The sequence below is a fragment of the Plecotus auritus genome (genome assembly GCF_963455305.1).
Source record: "Plecotus auritus genome assembly, chromosome: 3".
NCBI lineage: Eukaryota > Metazoa > Chordata > Mammalia > Chiroptera > Vespertilionidae > Plecotus > Plecotus auritus.
In genome coordinates, this window is record NC_137772.1 from 129371950 (window position 1) to 129388272 (window position 16323).

At 46.3% G+C, this 16323-nt stretch overlaps 1 protein-coding gene across 4 annotated transcripts in view; it reads right to left on the reverse strand.

The window, feature by feature from the left end:
- Window positions 1–16323, reverse strand: part of CACNA1C (calcium voltage-gated channel subunit alpha1 C) — a gene marked incomplete at both ends in the record, with an annotated part of 717827 nt that overhangs the window by 522742 nt on the left and 178762 nt on the right. The window lies entirely within an intron of this gene.

A 16323-nucleotide genomic window follows, 5' to 3' on the forward strand; every position in this document is an offset into this window, starting at 1 on the left:
TTTCAAATCATCCTGTTGACAGCAGGCAGCACTTACAGGCTCAGCATCTTCCCACAGTGAAAACACCCTTTAAATGCAGAAACTTTGTGACATGCTGACTGAGTTCCTGTAGAACAGTCTCCTCAGTGCAGTGCTGCCCTCCTGACTCTAAGGTGGCAGAGAGCTAGAAACTGCCCACGTCTTTCCCCTGGAATATGCTTCCTTTCCTTCTGGAATCTTCTCCTAGTACCTATGACAGGTATGACCCTGCTTCAGACAACCACAATCTCTTCCTCCATAGAGATTTATATTTCCTCCTCACCCTTCATCCCTTTAATTAAGCAAGTCTCAAGTTTTATAATCTAGAAACCACTTTAGCATGATGGAAAATTCCATAACCTACCCTAAAATATTTTAAATCATAATTTAGGAGAAATGGCATCCTCATGATACAGCCCTCCTTTCCATACAATAAAGTGATCATTATTAGTTCCAGCTTTATTTTTTCAATAGCTTAAGGAAAATATTAATTGAAAACAAATATAGTCACACCCAAACATAAACATTTTAGAGGCCTATTATACTTGAATAATTAGTAATTTAATTAGATGCGGAATATCTGTCTTCCTTGAATAGAATAATGTCCCATGAGGACAGGAAATGTACGTGTCTTAGCACTGCTATGTCTTATACATAGCAGGTGCTCAATCTCTATTGATGAATGAATGCAGATCACCCCAAGAACATTCTCAGATTGAACTTTGAGAACTCATGTTTCTATGTCAAAATTGTACCTCTTGCATGGAATTGTATCTCCTATTTTCTTACCTGGAATCCCTTCATTCCTACCATGGGCCTAGCCAATTCCTCCACAATCTTCTAAGCTTCACTCAAGCCCAATTTTTTTAATTAAGTCCGTTTTGGCTTGCTACTAATCATATTACCACTAATCCTACATATTAACACCTAATTATTCTGTGTCTTTGTTCTGTTTTCTCAATGCCCACACTGAGCCAACTACAGGTGACAGAGTAGGGCTTGGTTCATCTTTGTTGGATGGACCAGCCAACTAAGCCTACAGTGGTTATTTTCTTCAAACACTGCTAGTACCAGTGATTGTAGATTTAAAGATACAACTTACAACATACAGATGGCATGTCCCATTGTGGAGGGGGAGGGAAGGAAAGTATTTTCTTGATTTGCCTTCTTTCTGATCAATTACTAAAAATAATTTTTGTTCACTGATTATGATATCATTTCCTCCCTTTGGAATGTGGACTTTGGTGCTCTCAATAGCTTATATTCTGCTGGGTTCATGAGAGGACTTCAAATAACATTAGAATTTAGAGATCATCTCACCACCCATTTTACAAATGAGGAAACCGAGGCCAGCCAGCTGAAGCCACTTGCCAAAGCAGTAGAAGAGAGCCCAAGAGCATGAGCTCTGGGCTCTTAACTGTCTGGTGTAATGACCCAGGCAAGTCACCCACTTTTCTGGCCTGTTTGTTTCTCTGTCACAGGGGATAAGAGTACCTGCACCTCCTACAGTGGTAGAGGACTGAATGAGGTGACGCACTTAGGACTCAGAGCTGTGCATCACAAGCGCTCATACACATCAGGAATCATCACAAGGGCATGTGGCCAGGTGGTGGCTGTGCCTGGACCAGCGCAGGGACCGACCACCTCAGGGCTCACTCCCCACACCTGAGTCATGTACTAACCAGTGGTCGGCAAACTCATTAGTCAACAGAGCCAAATATCAACAGTACAACGATTGAAATTTCTTTTGAGAGCCAAATTTTTTAAACTTAAACTTCTTCTAACACCACTTCTTCAAAATAGACTCGCCCAGGCCGTGGTATTTTGTGGAAGAGCAACACTCAAGGAGCCAAAGAGCCGCATGTGGCTCGCGAGCTGCAGTTTGCCGACCACTGTGCTAACCTGGCAACACTTCCCAGCCAAGGGACTAATGGACAGGAGTGGACACCCCTCTAACATTACTTCTCCAAATCTTGGACTTCTGGTTCATGAGATCCTCACATGGACTGGTGATAAGTTTATGTGAGGCTGACTGCGCCCTCCTGACGGATGAGAGCCAAGTGCATTCCAGATATATGGAAATCAAGGCCATCCAGAGCGCTGCAGTCCTTTTCCTCTGAGAGCAAAATGCTGTGAGGGCCAGATGCCCTGGGGCTGCCTGCTGAGTACACTGACAGGCCCAAACCTTCCCAACCCACAGGGCACAGGGGGTTTCACACCACCCTCATGGAAAGGCCAAAAAGGTCCCCCTTGTGAATCTGGATGTAAAGACGTTGCTAGGTAACTAAGGCTGGATCACTGAGACCACACTGCACAGAAATGTCAGGAAAACTGCCTACAGAGGAGCCGGCCTCCCTGTCCTGGAAGCATTCTGACAGGTCCCTGTGACATGTTTCTGTGACTCAGCACCTTCCAGGGCTTTCTTCTCTTGGTAAGACTGACCCAGGCCCACTGGCAACACATCCATCACTGTTGGGATGCTAATGAACAGGCAGTAACCCTCACCTTTTTCTGTTGACCTCCTAGCACTCTTCCAAATACTTCCTGCTCTTTTGGAGGCCTTTGTGAGCTAACAGGACCTGCCACCCCATGCTTCGAATGAAACCCGAACTCCTCGGCGTGGCCTATGGGATCCAGGCCCTGTCCACCTCTCCACTCATCTCAGTACCTCCTTAGCTCACTCCGTGTGCTCTGTCCACACCCACCAAACCCACCTCCAGGGGCCTTGGCATAGGATCCCTCCATAGGCTCCCTCATAAGCCTTCTAGTGTCCCTTCTCATCATCACATATCAGCTCAGGGACCACATCTCACAGAGACCCACCCTGCCGACCACCCTCCCCCAAAATCTCTCATTAGCCTCGCATATATTCCTCTTCGTAGTATTGATAATACTCTGAAATTATTTATTAATTTGCCCCATTGTTTACTGACTGGCCTCACAGAAAGTAAGCTCCTCAGGGCAGAACCCTTGTCAGTTTCTGCACATTCCGTGTTTCTAGCCCTAGCCTAGAACACGCAGGCACTCAGGAGTCAAATGGTCTATTGATCAGACAAAGCACCACAAATGTGAAAAAACAAAAGGGTTATCAAAAATGAACAGAGGTCAGAGTAGCAAAGACGCTGCCAAAGGTCATCTCACTAGTGAGGAGCAGAGAAGGGTCTGGGATGCAAGGCTCCTGACTCTTACTCTGGTGTTTCAGACCAGCTGTCGCCAACCTTTCGGACCTCACAGACCACTGGTTGGCGACCACTGTTTCAGACACACTACTCCTCTCCAGAACCCTCATCCATGAACAGATTCTCTTACTCACAAATTCACACAGTTATTTAATCAGCAAATATTCACTGAGTGCATTATCTGTTTCAACAACTGGCCTCGCAACAGAGTCCACATCAAGGTACTAGGAGCCCCTTGTCTATGTCCCCAAGAAATTGCCGACAGCAGTGAACAGACCCCTTGCTGGGGGCTCTCGGGATTCCTCTGCCACCCAAGCTGCTGTCCATTAGGCAGCTCTGCTATAACAGGGCAGCAGGAGCCCACCCTGCCCGCACCCATGCCTTCACTGCACAGCCAGGCACTCAGCAGACACGGTTTATGCTCCTATGGATGGAGGCACAGTACTGGGTACTGGACAGACATTGAGCCCTGCTCACATGCAGCTTACTGCTAGTGAGTTCTGTGGGTTGAAATGTGTCCCCCAAAAAGGTCTGTTCAAGTCCCAACCCTGTACCTCTAAATGTGACTCTATTTGGAAAAAGGGTCTTTGCAGATGTCATTGAGTAAAGATGAGATTACACTGGGTTAGGGAGGGCCCCAGTGCAATGACTGGTGTCCTTATAAGAGGAGGAAATTGGGACACAGAGAGACAGACATCTGGAGGAGAAGATGATGGGCAGGTGTGCAGCGGCTGGAGGGATGTGTCTGGAAGCCAGTGGATGCGAGCACTGCCAGCAACACCAGAAGCTGGGAGAGAGGATGCAACAGACACTGTCTCAGAGCACCCCGAGGACCACCCCTGCCGACACCTCGATATGGACTTCTGACCTTCTGACCTGTGGGAGAAAATTCTGTTGCTTTAAGCCACCAAGTTTATGGTAATTTGTTATGGCAGTCGTACCAAATGAGCACTGTCAGAGTCACATACAGGCAAATGGGAGGTTCAAAGGGCTGAGACAGGGGATATCCAGAATGCCATGGAAACATGGAGGACAGAGAAAGCTTCCTACCAAAAGTGATTCTAATCTGTGCCTGGTGGATGAATAATACTCAGCCAGGAGAACAAATACATAACGTTGCTTTCTGGGGGTCAGAGAAGGCTTCCAGAGAGCCGAGACATTGACAACCAGTTGCATTTAGCTGGGCAAAGTGGAAGAAACGGTGATCCAGAAGGAAACAATGTGGGCAGAAGCCCCAAAGTGAAGGGGCAAAGACCTGCCCAGCCCAGCGATTCTGGAGTGTAAGCACAAGAGGGAAGTGGAGAGAGGCGGTACATGGGTTCTCCACTGCTGCGTGACAAATGAACACAAACTCAATGGCTTGAAGCGAGGCCTTTGTTAGTTCACTGTTGGTCAGAGGCCAGCTGCTATTCACTGTGTGCCAACTTTGGGAATACTCTTCCGGTGGATAGGGAAAGTGGGAGCCACCTCCAGCTGGTGGGGAACTCACCACTGCCTAGGTCATTCTCTCACTCACCCTCTCTTGTTAGCCTGGGGAGGGTAGGACTCAGAGTCATATCTTGCCCTTCTATGTCTCTCTCTGTCAGGCCCTGCCATCAACCCTGTCCCACTGCCATGATCCAAACACAACTGTATTTCAAACAGTGTACATACCCAGCCCTCAACCATAATATCCACCCCTGCCGCCTGGCCTCCCCCACATGACCAGTATCTGAGGTCTGTGTTCCCTGGTCCTGTAACCACCTAACCCCACCATGAGTCCTACAGCACTATGGTCAGATCTGCCAAAGCCCCATATAGCTCACGAGGTCTGCTCGAGGACACACCATCCTTCCTGACTCTCAATGTCTGACCCTGATCCTTAGGGCTCAGACACACTGGGGAGAGAGCCTTTCCCAGGCCACATTTCATTCAGCTACACTCAGCTGCGCCAGAGTTAAACTAGACCAAAGGAAAAAACAACCTGCTCCCTGAACTGGTTGGTTCCAGGCCTTCCCAAAGTCAAGGGCAGGGCAGCTATCCCCTCGCCTGGCTTTCCCAGGCTCCAGCAGCCCAGCTCAACTCTCAGCAGCAAGCAGGGTATGGCCACACCACTCACCATCCAGCTCAGAAAGGTCAGGAACTAAATTTGGAGCTTGGATTTTAGTTCTTTTGCATCTCTGTTATCTTGAGAGTAGGTTGAGGGAGAAGGTTCACAGAGAAAGAAATATGCCAGAAAAAAGGAGTAAACAAATCAGAGACAGAATGTATCTGTCTACTTTTAACAACAGTAATAACAGTTATTGTGATGATGCAGCTACATTTATATGGCACTTCGTGCTTTCCAGAGCATTTATACACATCCTCTCATTTGAACCTTTCCATGACTGAGATAGAACATACCTTCATTTCACAGCCAAGAAACCTAATGTCTGGGGAAGTGGAGTGGCAAGGCCAGGCCACGAGTCAGTGGCTGATTGGGTGCTACCACCCAGAACCATGGTCCCCCGCCCAGGCTCTCTCGCTGCCCATCACACCACCCTGTGGTATAGGCCAGGGCTCTACAATGTCTTCATGTAGCATAGCAGCTAAAGACACAGACATGGAGCAGACGCCATGAGGCCTTACACCGTGGCTCTCGTCCAAGGCTGAGTTCCCCCCACATCTGATGCTTCTGCCCCTGCCACTAGACTGTATTGACTGGGGTCTGAAGAGAGCCCCCAGTTCAAATGCAGACCCAGGTAGCTCCCAGGACCTGCCTCTAATGACTCAGTACCAAGAAGGCTCATTCAGGCTGCAAGATTGTCTCAGGAAGTTAGGCTGATTCTGGGTCCCCCACCCCAAACAAAGGTTATCATCTATTTAGGAGGAGACCTGGGCCTATTTGGCCAAAGATATTAGCTAATATGAATCACTGGTCCCTGGCAGAATAAGGGCCTCAAAACCAAGTCTCCCACTCAGGCAGTGATAGATGGAAATGAGCCTCTTCCTCACCCACCTCCCACACTTCCCAAATGGCCTTAGCAAGGGGCTCTGGGGTCACAGCTCTAAGACTTTCACAAACACAAACAATCTGAGACCTTCATCCCCTTAGTTCTTTGTGGCTTCTCCTTTGGTGGCCCTTGGCAGGGAGATCATATCATGTTACATACACATTAATTGAAATCCCAGTAATTAAAGGGCCATATTCTAAACAAAATATTCCTCCCTTATACACCTTAGAAGGGTCACATAGCATAGCAGTTAAGGACACAGACTGAGGAGCCACACACCTGGGCTGGAATACTAGTTCTACCACTTCATAGCTGAGTGGCCTAGGTCAAGTCAGCTCACTTCTCTGTGCCTCATTTTCCTCATCTTTAAAATGGGATGATGATAATAATAATTCAGGACTCCTGGGTTGTTGAGAGGACTAAATGAGTTAACACTGTGACACACTTAGAGGAGTACCAACAATGTAAGTATAGGCGACATGAGGGCAGCTATTAATGCTGCTATTATCATTAGTTGGAAGGCACTAATCTAACTACTTCAATCATAGTAAAACCAATAAGAACAAAGGGAATAAAGAGGAGGAAGGCTTCTGAGAAGCCAAAATCAATGTCATAAAATCCATAAATTAAAGCTAATGCACTTTATTCATAAGTGTGTCTCCTCAATCAGAATCTACTTTCTCTCTCTCTCTCTCTCTCTCTCTCTCTCTCTCTCTCTCTCTCTCTCTCAGGATCTATTTACTCTTGCTTTGCACATAATTATAATGGATTTGGTCACCTGGTTTCCAAGCCCACAGGAGAGAGGGAGCAGCAAATTAAAAGGGTCAGTACTGGCACAGGCAGACCCCACCCTCCCAGGGGTGGTGTATGACAATCGTGTCCAAAGAGTGTACCTGGACCACCACCTGGAGGTGTTTGCGTCCTCCCAAAGGCCTCCCAGTATTACAGAAGTTTTGATGACTGAAATTTCTAATGACTGTGCACTCCCAGAAAAAGGATGAAATGTGTTCAGAATTTTTCTTTTATGTGATTCGGGGATTTGTATTTTATAGGGCACTCATACAACTTAACAAAAGGAAGATAAACAAACCAATCAAAAAATAGGCAACGAACCTAAATAAATACTTTTCGAACAAGGACATAAGGAAGGACAAGGGACATATGAAAACATGCTCAAAGTCACTAATTATCCGAGAGATGCAAATCAAAACGACAATGCGATACCATCTCACACCTGTCAGAATGGCTATCATCAACAAATCAACAAACGACAAGTGCTGGTGAGGATGCGGGGAAAAAGGAACCCTCGTGCACTGCTGGTGGGAATGCAGACTGGTGCAGCCACTGTGGAGAACAGTATGGAGTTTCCTCAAAAAACTAAAAATGGAACTCCCATTTGACCCAGTGATCCCACTTCTAGGAATATATCCCAAGAAACTAGAAACACCAATCAGAAAGGTTATATGCACCCTATGTTCATAGCAGCACAATTTACCATAACTAAGATTTGGAAACAGCCTAAGTGCCCATCAGCAGATGAGTGGATTAAAAAACTGTGGTACATCTACACAGTGGAATTCTATGCTGTGGTAAAAAAGAAAAAATTCTTACCATTTGCAACAGCATGGATGGAACTGGAGAGCATTACGCTAAGCGAAATAAGCCAGTCAGAGAAAGATAAATATCACATTATCTCACTCATTTATGGAATATAATGAACAACATAAACTGATGAACAAAAACAGATCCAGAGACAGAGAAGCATCGATCAGACCATCAAACCTCAGAGGGAAGGTAGGGGAGGGTGGGGGTAAGGGGGAGAGATCAACCAAAGGACTTGTATGCATGTATATAAGCCTAACCAATGGACACAGACACCAGGGTGGGTGAGGGCATGAGTGGGGGGGGGGGGGCAATGGGGGGATAAAGATACATATGTAATACCTTAATCAATAAAGAAAAAAATTAATAAAAAAATAATAAATAAATGGTAAATTTCCAGTCTCTAGGGTCCTGACTGGGCTTTATTTGCTGCCCTTGGGTTTCCATGAGATTGTTGCAGCCTGATATTAAATTCCTTTCTGTTTAAAAAAAAAAAAAAAAGGCATTTGGACATGAAAGGGTTTCCAATACAAGGAGTGTGACTATTTATGAAACATTTCCCTCCAAAATTAGTACAGATGGGTACAAAGGGAGCAAGAGGAATCACCATACTTAGACTTCAAAGCATTGTCTCCTCTTACCCACCTGCTGGCAAAGGCGGAGCAAACAATGTCTTCTCTGAAATATTTAATGAGGAAACACTGACTCAAACCAATGCCCCAGGGCCCAGGCCCTCCATGGATTTATGCTGATTAGATGAAGCACAACTCTCACCAGGGAGTTTGCCTTCCTGTCTGGAACATCAGCTCCTGTGGGACCTGGTGGGCCTCGCTGGCCTCCTTTGCTACATTGGCCTTGCAACCTCTCCTGTCATGTTCCCAGCTCTGTCCTCTGTCCTATGACATCAGTCCTTGGGGCACAAGTTTTCTTCTCTGTCTGTGGCTGTAAACCACTGCATTATTATAGCATATTTACCACAGTGTGTTCCAAAGAACACCATTGCTCAAGCTGCCTGGGGCAGGGAGGGCTGGAAAGGTAGCGCACACCCTGCCTGGTCCAGAGAGCCCAGGCACTTTCACACACAGGAGGCAAAGGTTAAGAACATACACCTGTATATAACTGCCTCCATCTACATGACAGTGGAGTCACTTCATAGCTACATTTCACAGGGCCAATTGCTCCACTCCTCTCTGAGCTTCAGTGCCCTCACCTGCATATGACAGTATCCATTTCATAGGGTTATAATATGCTTAACTGCTTTGATCTTCACAAAGCACATTGGACAGTCTGCACACAGAAAAAAAATTGTAAGTAGTGCTAAAGACTCTGTGAAGTCTTATAATAAAGTGATTTGTTTAACTTTGGTTTCCTCAGCATTTACCAATTTTATTTTGCAACATAATCAAGTTTTTATTTAATACCTGTTAATACCTGTGACAGTGTACTTAATTCTGTAAAACATTTTTACATCTACCTCATTCTATGCTATATATGCCAGAGACAGAACCAATAGCCCAAGAAATGGGTCCATACAGTCCTTAGTTCAAATTACAGCTCTGTCACTCACTCACCAAGTCACTTTACTTCTCTGGGATACTGTAGCCTCATATGAAATACAAGCTCACTACCTGGCAGGGTTCACTCACTCACCCATTAATTCACGCAACACATATGTACAAGAGCCTGGCATGTGCCAGTGACTGCTCAAGACCCTGGAACACAGCAATGAACAAGAGGGGTAAGTTCTCTACCCTCAAGTAAAGAGATAATATAATTTATTGTCGTGGGCATTAGAAATACTGTAGGCAAGGCACTGGCACCTGGTAGTCACTCACTAAAGGTAATTATTATGACAAAGCAAGTTTTATGACTCCCACTTGCCAGAAGAAACACAGAAAGGTTAAGTGACTGACCTCAGACCACATATTTCCGGTCTTGCCTCCTAGGTCAGCCCCTACCACCTTGGCTTCAGAATGGCTAAGACATACCCATGCCCAGGTCCCACTCAGACAGTTCAATCGGAACCCCAGAGGGGAGATTTACTCAGTTTTCCCAACAGATGGTGTCAACCTAATTCTCTCATCTAAAGACACACTCTACTGCTGCCTCCCCCACCCCACCCCCCATCTCACCACCCAGCAGATAGAATTAGCATATGATACAATAGCCATGTGGCTTATTATCTGTTAGTGTATTTTATAACCCTAGTATTTCTGCAGTGTGTGCCTGGTGCATTAAGGATAACACATACAAGAGAGCAATAATAAATCTCCTTTTGTTATGATCATTATTGTTGATGCATGAGAGCCCCACAAAGACTTCGTGCTCTTAGGCAAACCTCATGATAAAAAAAATCACTGCTCACTGTAGGAAGATTAGTGACACCCCAACTGGCATTTTTATACACTTGTCAAGTAGAGACTCTGACTTGGGGCCTCATATCCTTCTCAGAGCCTGGTAGGAAGGCCTCAGACTCATCTCAGAACTCCTGGTGGTCTAAATGCAGGACCCCGTGCGAGCGTTTTCAATCCAGCACAGCCTGGGAGTGGAGGAACCTCATCTTCACAGTGCCTCAGGCACACCAGGCTCCGGGTGAGCAGGGTTGTTCCACCTGTGGGGGAGGGGGTGGGGTCCCCACAGGCCACTCAGGGCTCTCCCTTTGCACTCATCTTTTGCCACAAATGCATGTCTGCTTCCCCCCACTATGTAGTAGCGTGACAAACAACACTGAGGTGTGCACAGACACACCAATCTTCCTGGATTAGAGTTGCCAGAAACAAGAGCTTTGGGGTCTCCTCTCCCACCCTTCCGAGGCAAAAGCCAGCTTGAAGTGCCACTGACCCTGACTTAACCTTAGGGACCAAGCAGAGGGGCTGGTCTTTGAGTTCGGAAAGAACAAACATTTGCCTGTGCCAGGCATTTTTCTAAGCATTTTACCTCTGTCAACTCATTTAATCCTCACAACCCGACTAAAATGCCACTCTTATTTACTGCCCCGATTTCACAGCAAAAAAACAAAATGGGGAAACCTGACACCCCACCTCCTTCCTAGCCTAGCTTGAGCCCCCTGATGAACTCATTCCCCTTGAGCTCTCTCCTTTCACATGCCTAAGGAGAAGAAAAGCCAGCCCCAAAACTACTCCTTCCCTTCTGTTCTCCACCTCCGCTTAAAGCCTGGCTCTTGCTCAGAAAGTACACAGCACTGTTCTTTACACAAGGTCAAATGCCAAATATATCCTCTTAATATTTCACTCAAGCCAAGCCTTTGTGGACTTTGCAGAGAACTGGGAGTTGTCCACACACAATGAGGTTGCTCTGCTCACAGAGGTTGTTCAACAGACATCATACAATTTACCTCCTAGGTACCAGCTATTAGTAGAATGGGTTTACAGTTGCTATATTATAAATGATGTACTGCATAGTAAGTGTCATTGCCAATAACAAGACTGTGAATAATAAAGAAAGAAACACCATGTCATAGGCCAGTTCAGGTTTCATTATGCTTCACTAGCACGAGGAAAAGAACAAAGATGATGGATTTGGGTGCAAAAGCATATGTTAGACGGAGCATAAAACAAACAGACTTTTATGTAAAAAATGAGAAAAAGATCTTTTAAAATTCTATACTGAAATATTTTTCATCTCTTGGAAAGAGAAGAAAGCAAGTACTAGAAAAATACACAGGGGTTATAGTAAGTAGGTGGAAGAAGGGAAAATGCTGTGAGAGAAAGCATGAGCCAAGGTAAGGACAGATATGAATCTGCAAGTGTGTGTAATTCTAATGTGTGAGTGTGCTTTGCTACATAGGTTATTCTTGAACTCAATACAGTGGGAAACCTCTGGGCAACTGACACACCTCATCTTTCTCCTAGACTCTAGAGAGAGCTGTGCGTAGACAAGAGCAGACAGGAGAGTGTGAGGTGGAAGGGGCTACGATGGCCACATCCTAGGTCACTACTCTCAAAGAGCTGTCCTTGATCCCGCATCAAATGCACCAGGGGAGCCTGTTAACAACGTGGACTCCAGGGCCCACTCCAGACTCACAGAATGGAAAGTTCTGGGGGCTTGGCCTGGAAATCTGCATTTTAACCAAACTCTCCATATGATTCTTTTGCACTGAGGTTTGAGAACCACAGCTGTTGGTGCATCATCATCTCTCCTTCACTATTTCTCAGAGAAGGACTCTGAAATAGCAATTATTTTAAAAAATATAGAAGTACTATAAAAGCAATGGGGGAGTTCTCAAGCTTCGTTTTAGGGGCACTTAAATGATTTGGGGACCACATTGTGGCATGACAAGACAAATGTTTCAGTCACTGAAGCTCAATAAACAGTCATTATGCACCTACTATTCCAGGGCCTCAGCGAGGCTTCAAACATCCTATCATCCTATACCAGTGGTCGGCAAACTGCGGCTCTGTTGACTAAGGAGTTTGCCAACCACTGTCCTACACCAAACCCTGAGCCCGGCTACTCCTCATAGCCAAGCCAGTCCTCTTGTGAGGGACCTTGAGTTGTTATAAAGACGAGTTTGAACTAGTAACCAGTCCCTTTGTTATATTGTTCAACACTCGATTCCCCTAGCTTCTAAGGGTCCTCTCTCTAGATTTTCCCCTCCTACCTCTCAGGCCAGCCCTTCCTCATGCCCTCTACTGGCTCCTTTTCCTCCACCCACTCTGCACACATTGGTGCTTTTGGGGTTTCAGCCATGGGTGTCACCTCCTCTCACTCTCCACCCTGACACAGTGCTCTGAACCAGGTCTGTGACTCCTTCTCATCCATCCTCCTACTCCCTCTAGTCTCTCTCTTTGGCATGAATGGTCTCCTAAGCTCCTGACCTGTATCTACTGACTATTGTACATTTCCATCTACACGTTCCACGGACTCCTCACTTAACAAATCACAAATTGTACCCCTCATTCCCTTCCCCTCAACTGTGATCTTTCACCTAAAGACATTCTGTTGCTAACAGCACCTGGTTACTCACATCACCATCCTGGGAGTCAGCTCTCTCCTTTGTCCACAACATCCAACTGGTCACAAGTCCTGGCAAGTTTACCTCCTAAATCCACCACTCCCTCTCCATCCCTGTTGTCACTATTGTCTGGACTTCTGCAGTTTCCTTTTCTCATCACAAACAGTGAGGCCTCCCTCTGGGCCACCACCCTCAAGCCCCAAGAGCACCCTTTCTAAAATATACCTCTGGACGCAGCACTCTCCTGCTCTGAAAATCCCCAGGGTTTCCTCATTACCTGCAATTAGGTTTGACTGTTGGCATGGGCCATCATCTGGCTCTTTTCTATCACTGGAAACCGGTACCCCATCCTTTGGTCATAAAGGGCACAATAACTGGACCTCTGCACATGGGCATACCTCGGCCCCTTTTGGTCTGGAAATCACCTCTTCTTGCAAGATGCAATTCAAATGTATCTTCCCATGTGAAGTCTTCTCTTATGCCCTTCCCAAGAGCAAAAAATATCATTCGGACCCCTTATAAGACCATGTTTATCTTCCCTGTTAGACATGAGGTCTGCCTCTTTAAGTCTCCCAAACATCGTCCTGACTCTTGGCATGGATGTTTGCAAGACATCCTGGCACTTACAACTAGGTACTTAGGGTCACTGTCTGCCTTATCCTCTTCCCCAGAACCCTGTGAAGGAATGTCCCCTCCATCTAACAGGCTGGGGAACTGAGGTCAAGAAGGACTAAAGAACTTCAGATTAAGATTCAGTTACCAAGTAGAGAAAACAAGATTTGGACGGAGGCTGCCCAACTCAAATTCGGCTCTATCCAAGAGACCAGTAGCTCTCAAACCTGACTGATCATTAGCACCCCACCCACACCCAAACCCACCACCACCAATGAGGAATTTTTAAAAAGATGATTCCTAGGCCATGTCCCGGAACTACTAAATTTGAATCAGAGCTACCAAAGCCTAGGAGTCTATATGGTCCAAGCTCTCCAGGTGGTTATAATAACCAAGCTGGCCAGGCATCACTGCACTGGTCCCCAGGCCTCTCTGCTCTAGAAAATACTGGTCCAGGCCTTTGGGAAGCGCTTGGAGTTGGAGACATAAGTCCAGGAACAACTTACCTAGAAAGGGAATATACAATGGTGGACGTAGCTGGGCTCACTAAGGGCAGGGTATAGAAAGAGAAAATGATGGGCCCGAGAGAACCCTTGCAGAAGTTCCTGTAGAAGCAGGAGAGAAACTAGGAGGAACAGGAAAAAATGGAAAGAGAGACAGGAGGAGACTTAGTATTAACTATGTACCGAAGCTGAGCGATAAAAGAATTTTGCAAAGAATTTTGATAACGTAAGATGCTGTGGAGAGAACGAGGAAGTGCAAGGCCCAGGCCGAAACACTGGTGTTGATTATGTCCGTGGAGCAGAATAATATCCCAATCTATAAGCTGGTGTGGATATTGCTTAGTTGTTTCAGGGGTTTCTAATACTCCTTGACCCCGTGGCCCCCCATCTAGTCAGTGGCCTTCACTGCCACAGGGAAGGTATGAAACAGTGGAAGAGCAGAGAACAGGCGTCAGAATGTGACTGAAGTTCGAGTGTAGGTCAGGGCATTGATGACTGTCTGGAAGAGACCACACGAGGAGTCTATTGGGCGACTCTGTCCCAAACAAAGGTCCCGAGATGGCAAACAGGGAAGTATCAGCAAGGAAACAAAAATGAGTGAGACCCTGAGTGTGTCCTTGCAAAAGGGCGCTTGAAATCTTCCCCATTCCCCGTTCCCACAGTCCCAGAAGCGACAGAGAGACTGAGAACTGGAGAGGCACCATGCTGGGGAACAAGAGACCACAATGCCTACATGGATCAAAGACCGTGAAGGGACAAGGCCATTCTAATAATGTGGATTGACTATGCCAAGAGCCCTGCTGCAGGGCCCTAGAGCTGTCCTTGGGACTACGCTACGGCCAGGGAAGGGACCGAGGGCCCTGCATTACAGAGGTGAGGTGTATGCCACCAGGCCACAGGAAGGCCCAAATCAGACATTATGTTCAGTTACAGGAAAGTAACGAAAGGTTACATTTCTTTCCCTGCTGAGTTTGCCAACTGAGAGCCATCTCTATTACATTCCAGAGATGGGATGGCAGACAGTGAGCAAGAAGCTGAGGAGAGAGCAAAATTGAACTGGCAGGGATAGCAAATGCAGCCTCTTCCTCAAAAAATAATGTTTTTAATTTGTATACATTTCCATCAAAGGAAGTTCAAGGATAGAGCTGGCAGAATTAGGGCAGTGTGTGTGTGTGTGTGTGTGTGGTATGTGTGGTGTGTGTGTGTGTATGTGTGTGTTTCAGATGGAGGAAACCTGAGCATACTTCCTTAATTTAGTAAATCACTGCCTAACCCATAGTTTGAAAGAGGTAGGAATTGCCTTAGTAATTAGAAGCCCCTTTTCAATCCCCCACATTGTCTTCTGCACCCCCAATTCCTAATGCAATGTGACTGACAAAGTTCACTGGCTGCCTCCACCACCTCTCTCCCTCCACCTACCTAACCCTTCATTTGGAAGAAATAGAGGAATAGAGAAGCCTGCCACTGGGAGGCCTTGAGAAGCTTGGGCTTGCATACTGGTGTTATTCTTTAAAAAAAAAAAAAAACAGCTTTATTGAGGTGTAACTTATATATCATAAAATTCACCCTTGGTAAATACACAACTCAATGATTTTTAGTTACGTTTCTTTCCCTGCTTTAGTTACATGTTACACAGTTGTGCAACCATCTAGTTTTAGAGCACTTCCATCACTTCAGGATGTGATTTAAAAAACCGCAGTCCCTCCAGCATTCTCTGTACCTGGCAACATCATTCTAGCCCGAGTAATCCATCACGACCTTTGCTCTCTAGCTGGCCCCTCTGCTCTGGAGGCAGGGGGTTCATGGATCTGCCAGCCCTGGCTCCCCTCCAGTGCAGCTCCCCAGGTGGCCCTGCTGATCCTTCCATGAATTCTGTGTTACAGGCTGTTATGGGGCCATCTCTGGAGCCTGAAACAAAACACACTCCTCTACCTACTTTCAGCACTGCTTTGGCCTAGAGTAGACTCAAAGCTTCACTGACTTCCAAACAGCACATAGATTCTTTTTTATTTTTTTAAGTTGCAGGTTAAGTGCTCAGCTACAGGGTTTTTGGAGGACCATGGCTGGGGGGAGGGCATGTGCACACGGAAAAGAAGTCATACCATGGATGGAAGCAGTGCCTGCCTTTCCAGGGGCCATTTGGGAGATGCTTTGCTTATATTTATTTTGACACAGTAATGACTTCTCGACTGTTAAGAGAAAGGTCACACCTCAGAAGGCTGCGTGGTCTGCGGCTAATGCTCTGCCTGCTGACTCCGGCCTTGTCATCGCTCAGTGCTCGCTGGCCTGCTGTAGAACCTGTCCCCAGCATAGCCCCAGCCAAGCCATAAACACAAAGCCTGGCTCACTACAAACACCTTGCCCACTACGAAGTGGGGGCTAACCCTAAAGCTGGGAAATGGCAGAGAAGTTTAAAGTGTGCATCAGATTTATTTGCTGAAGGGCTAAAGAAAATGTCAAAG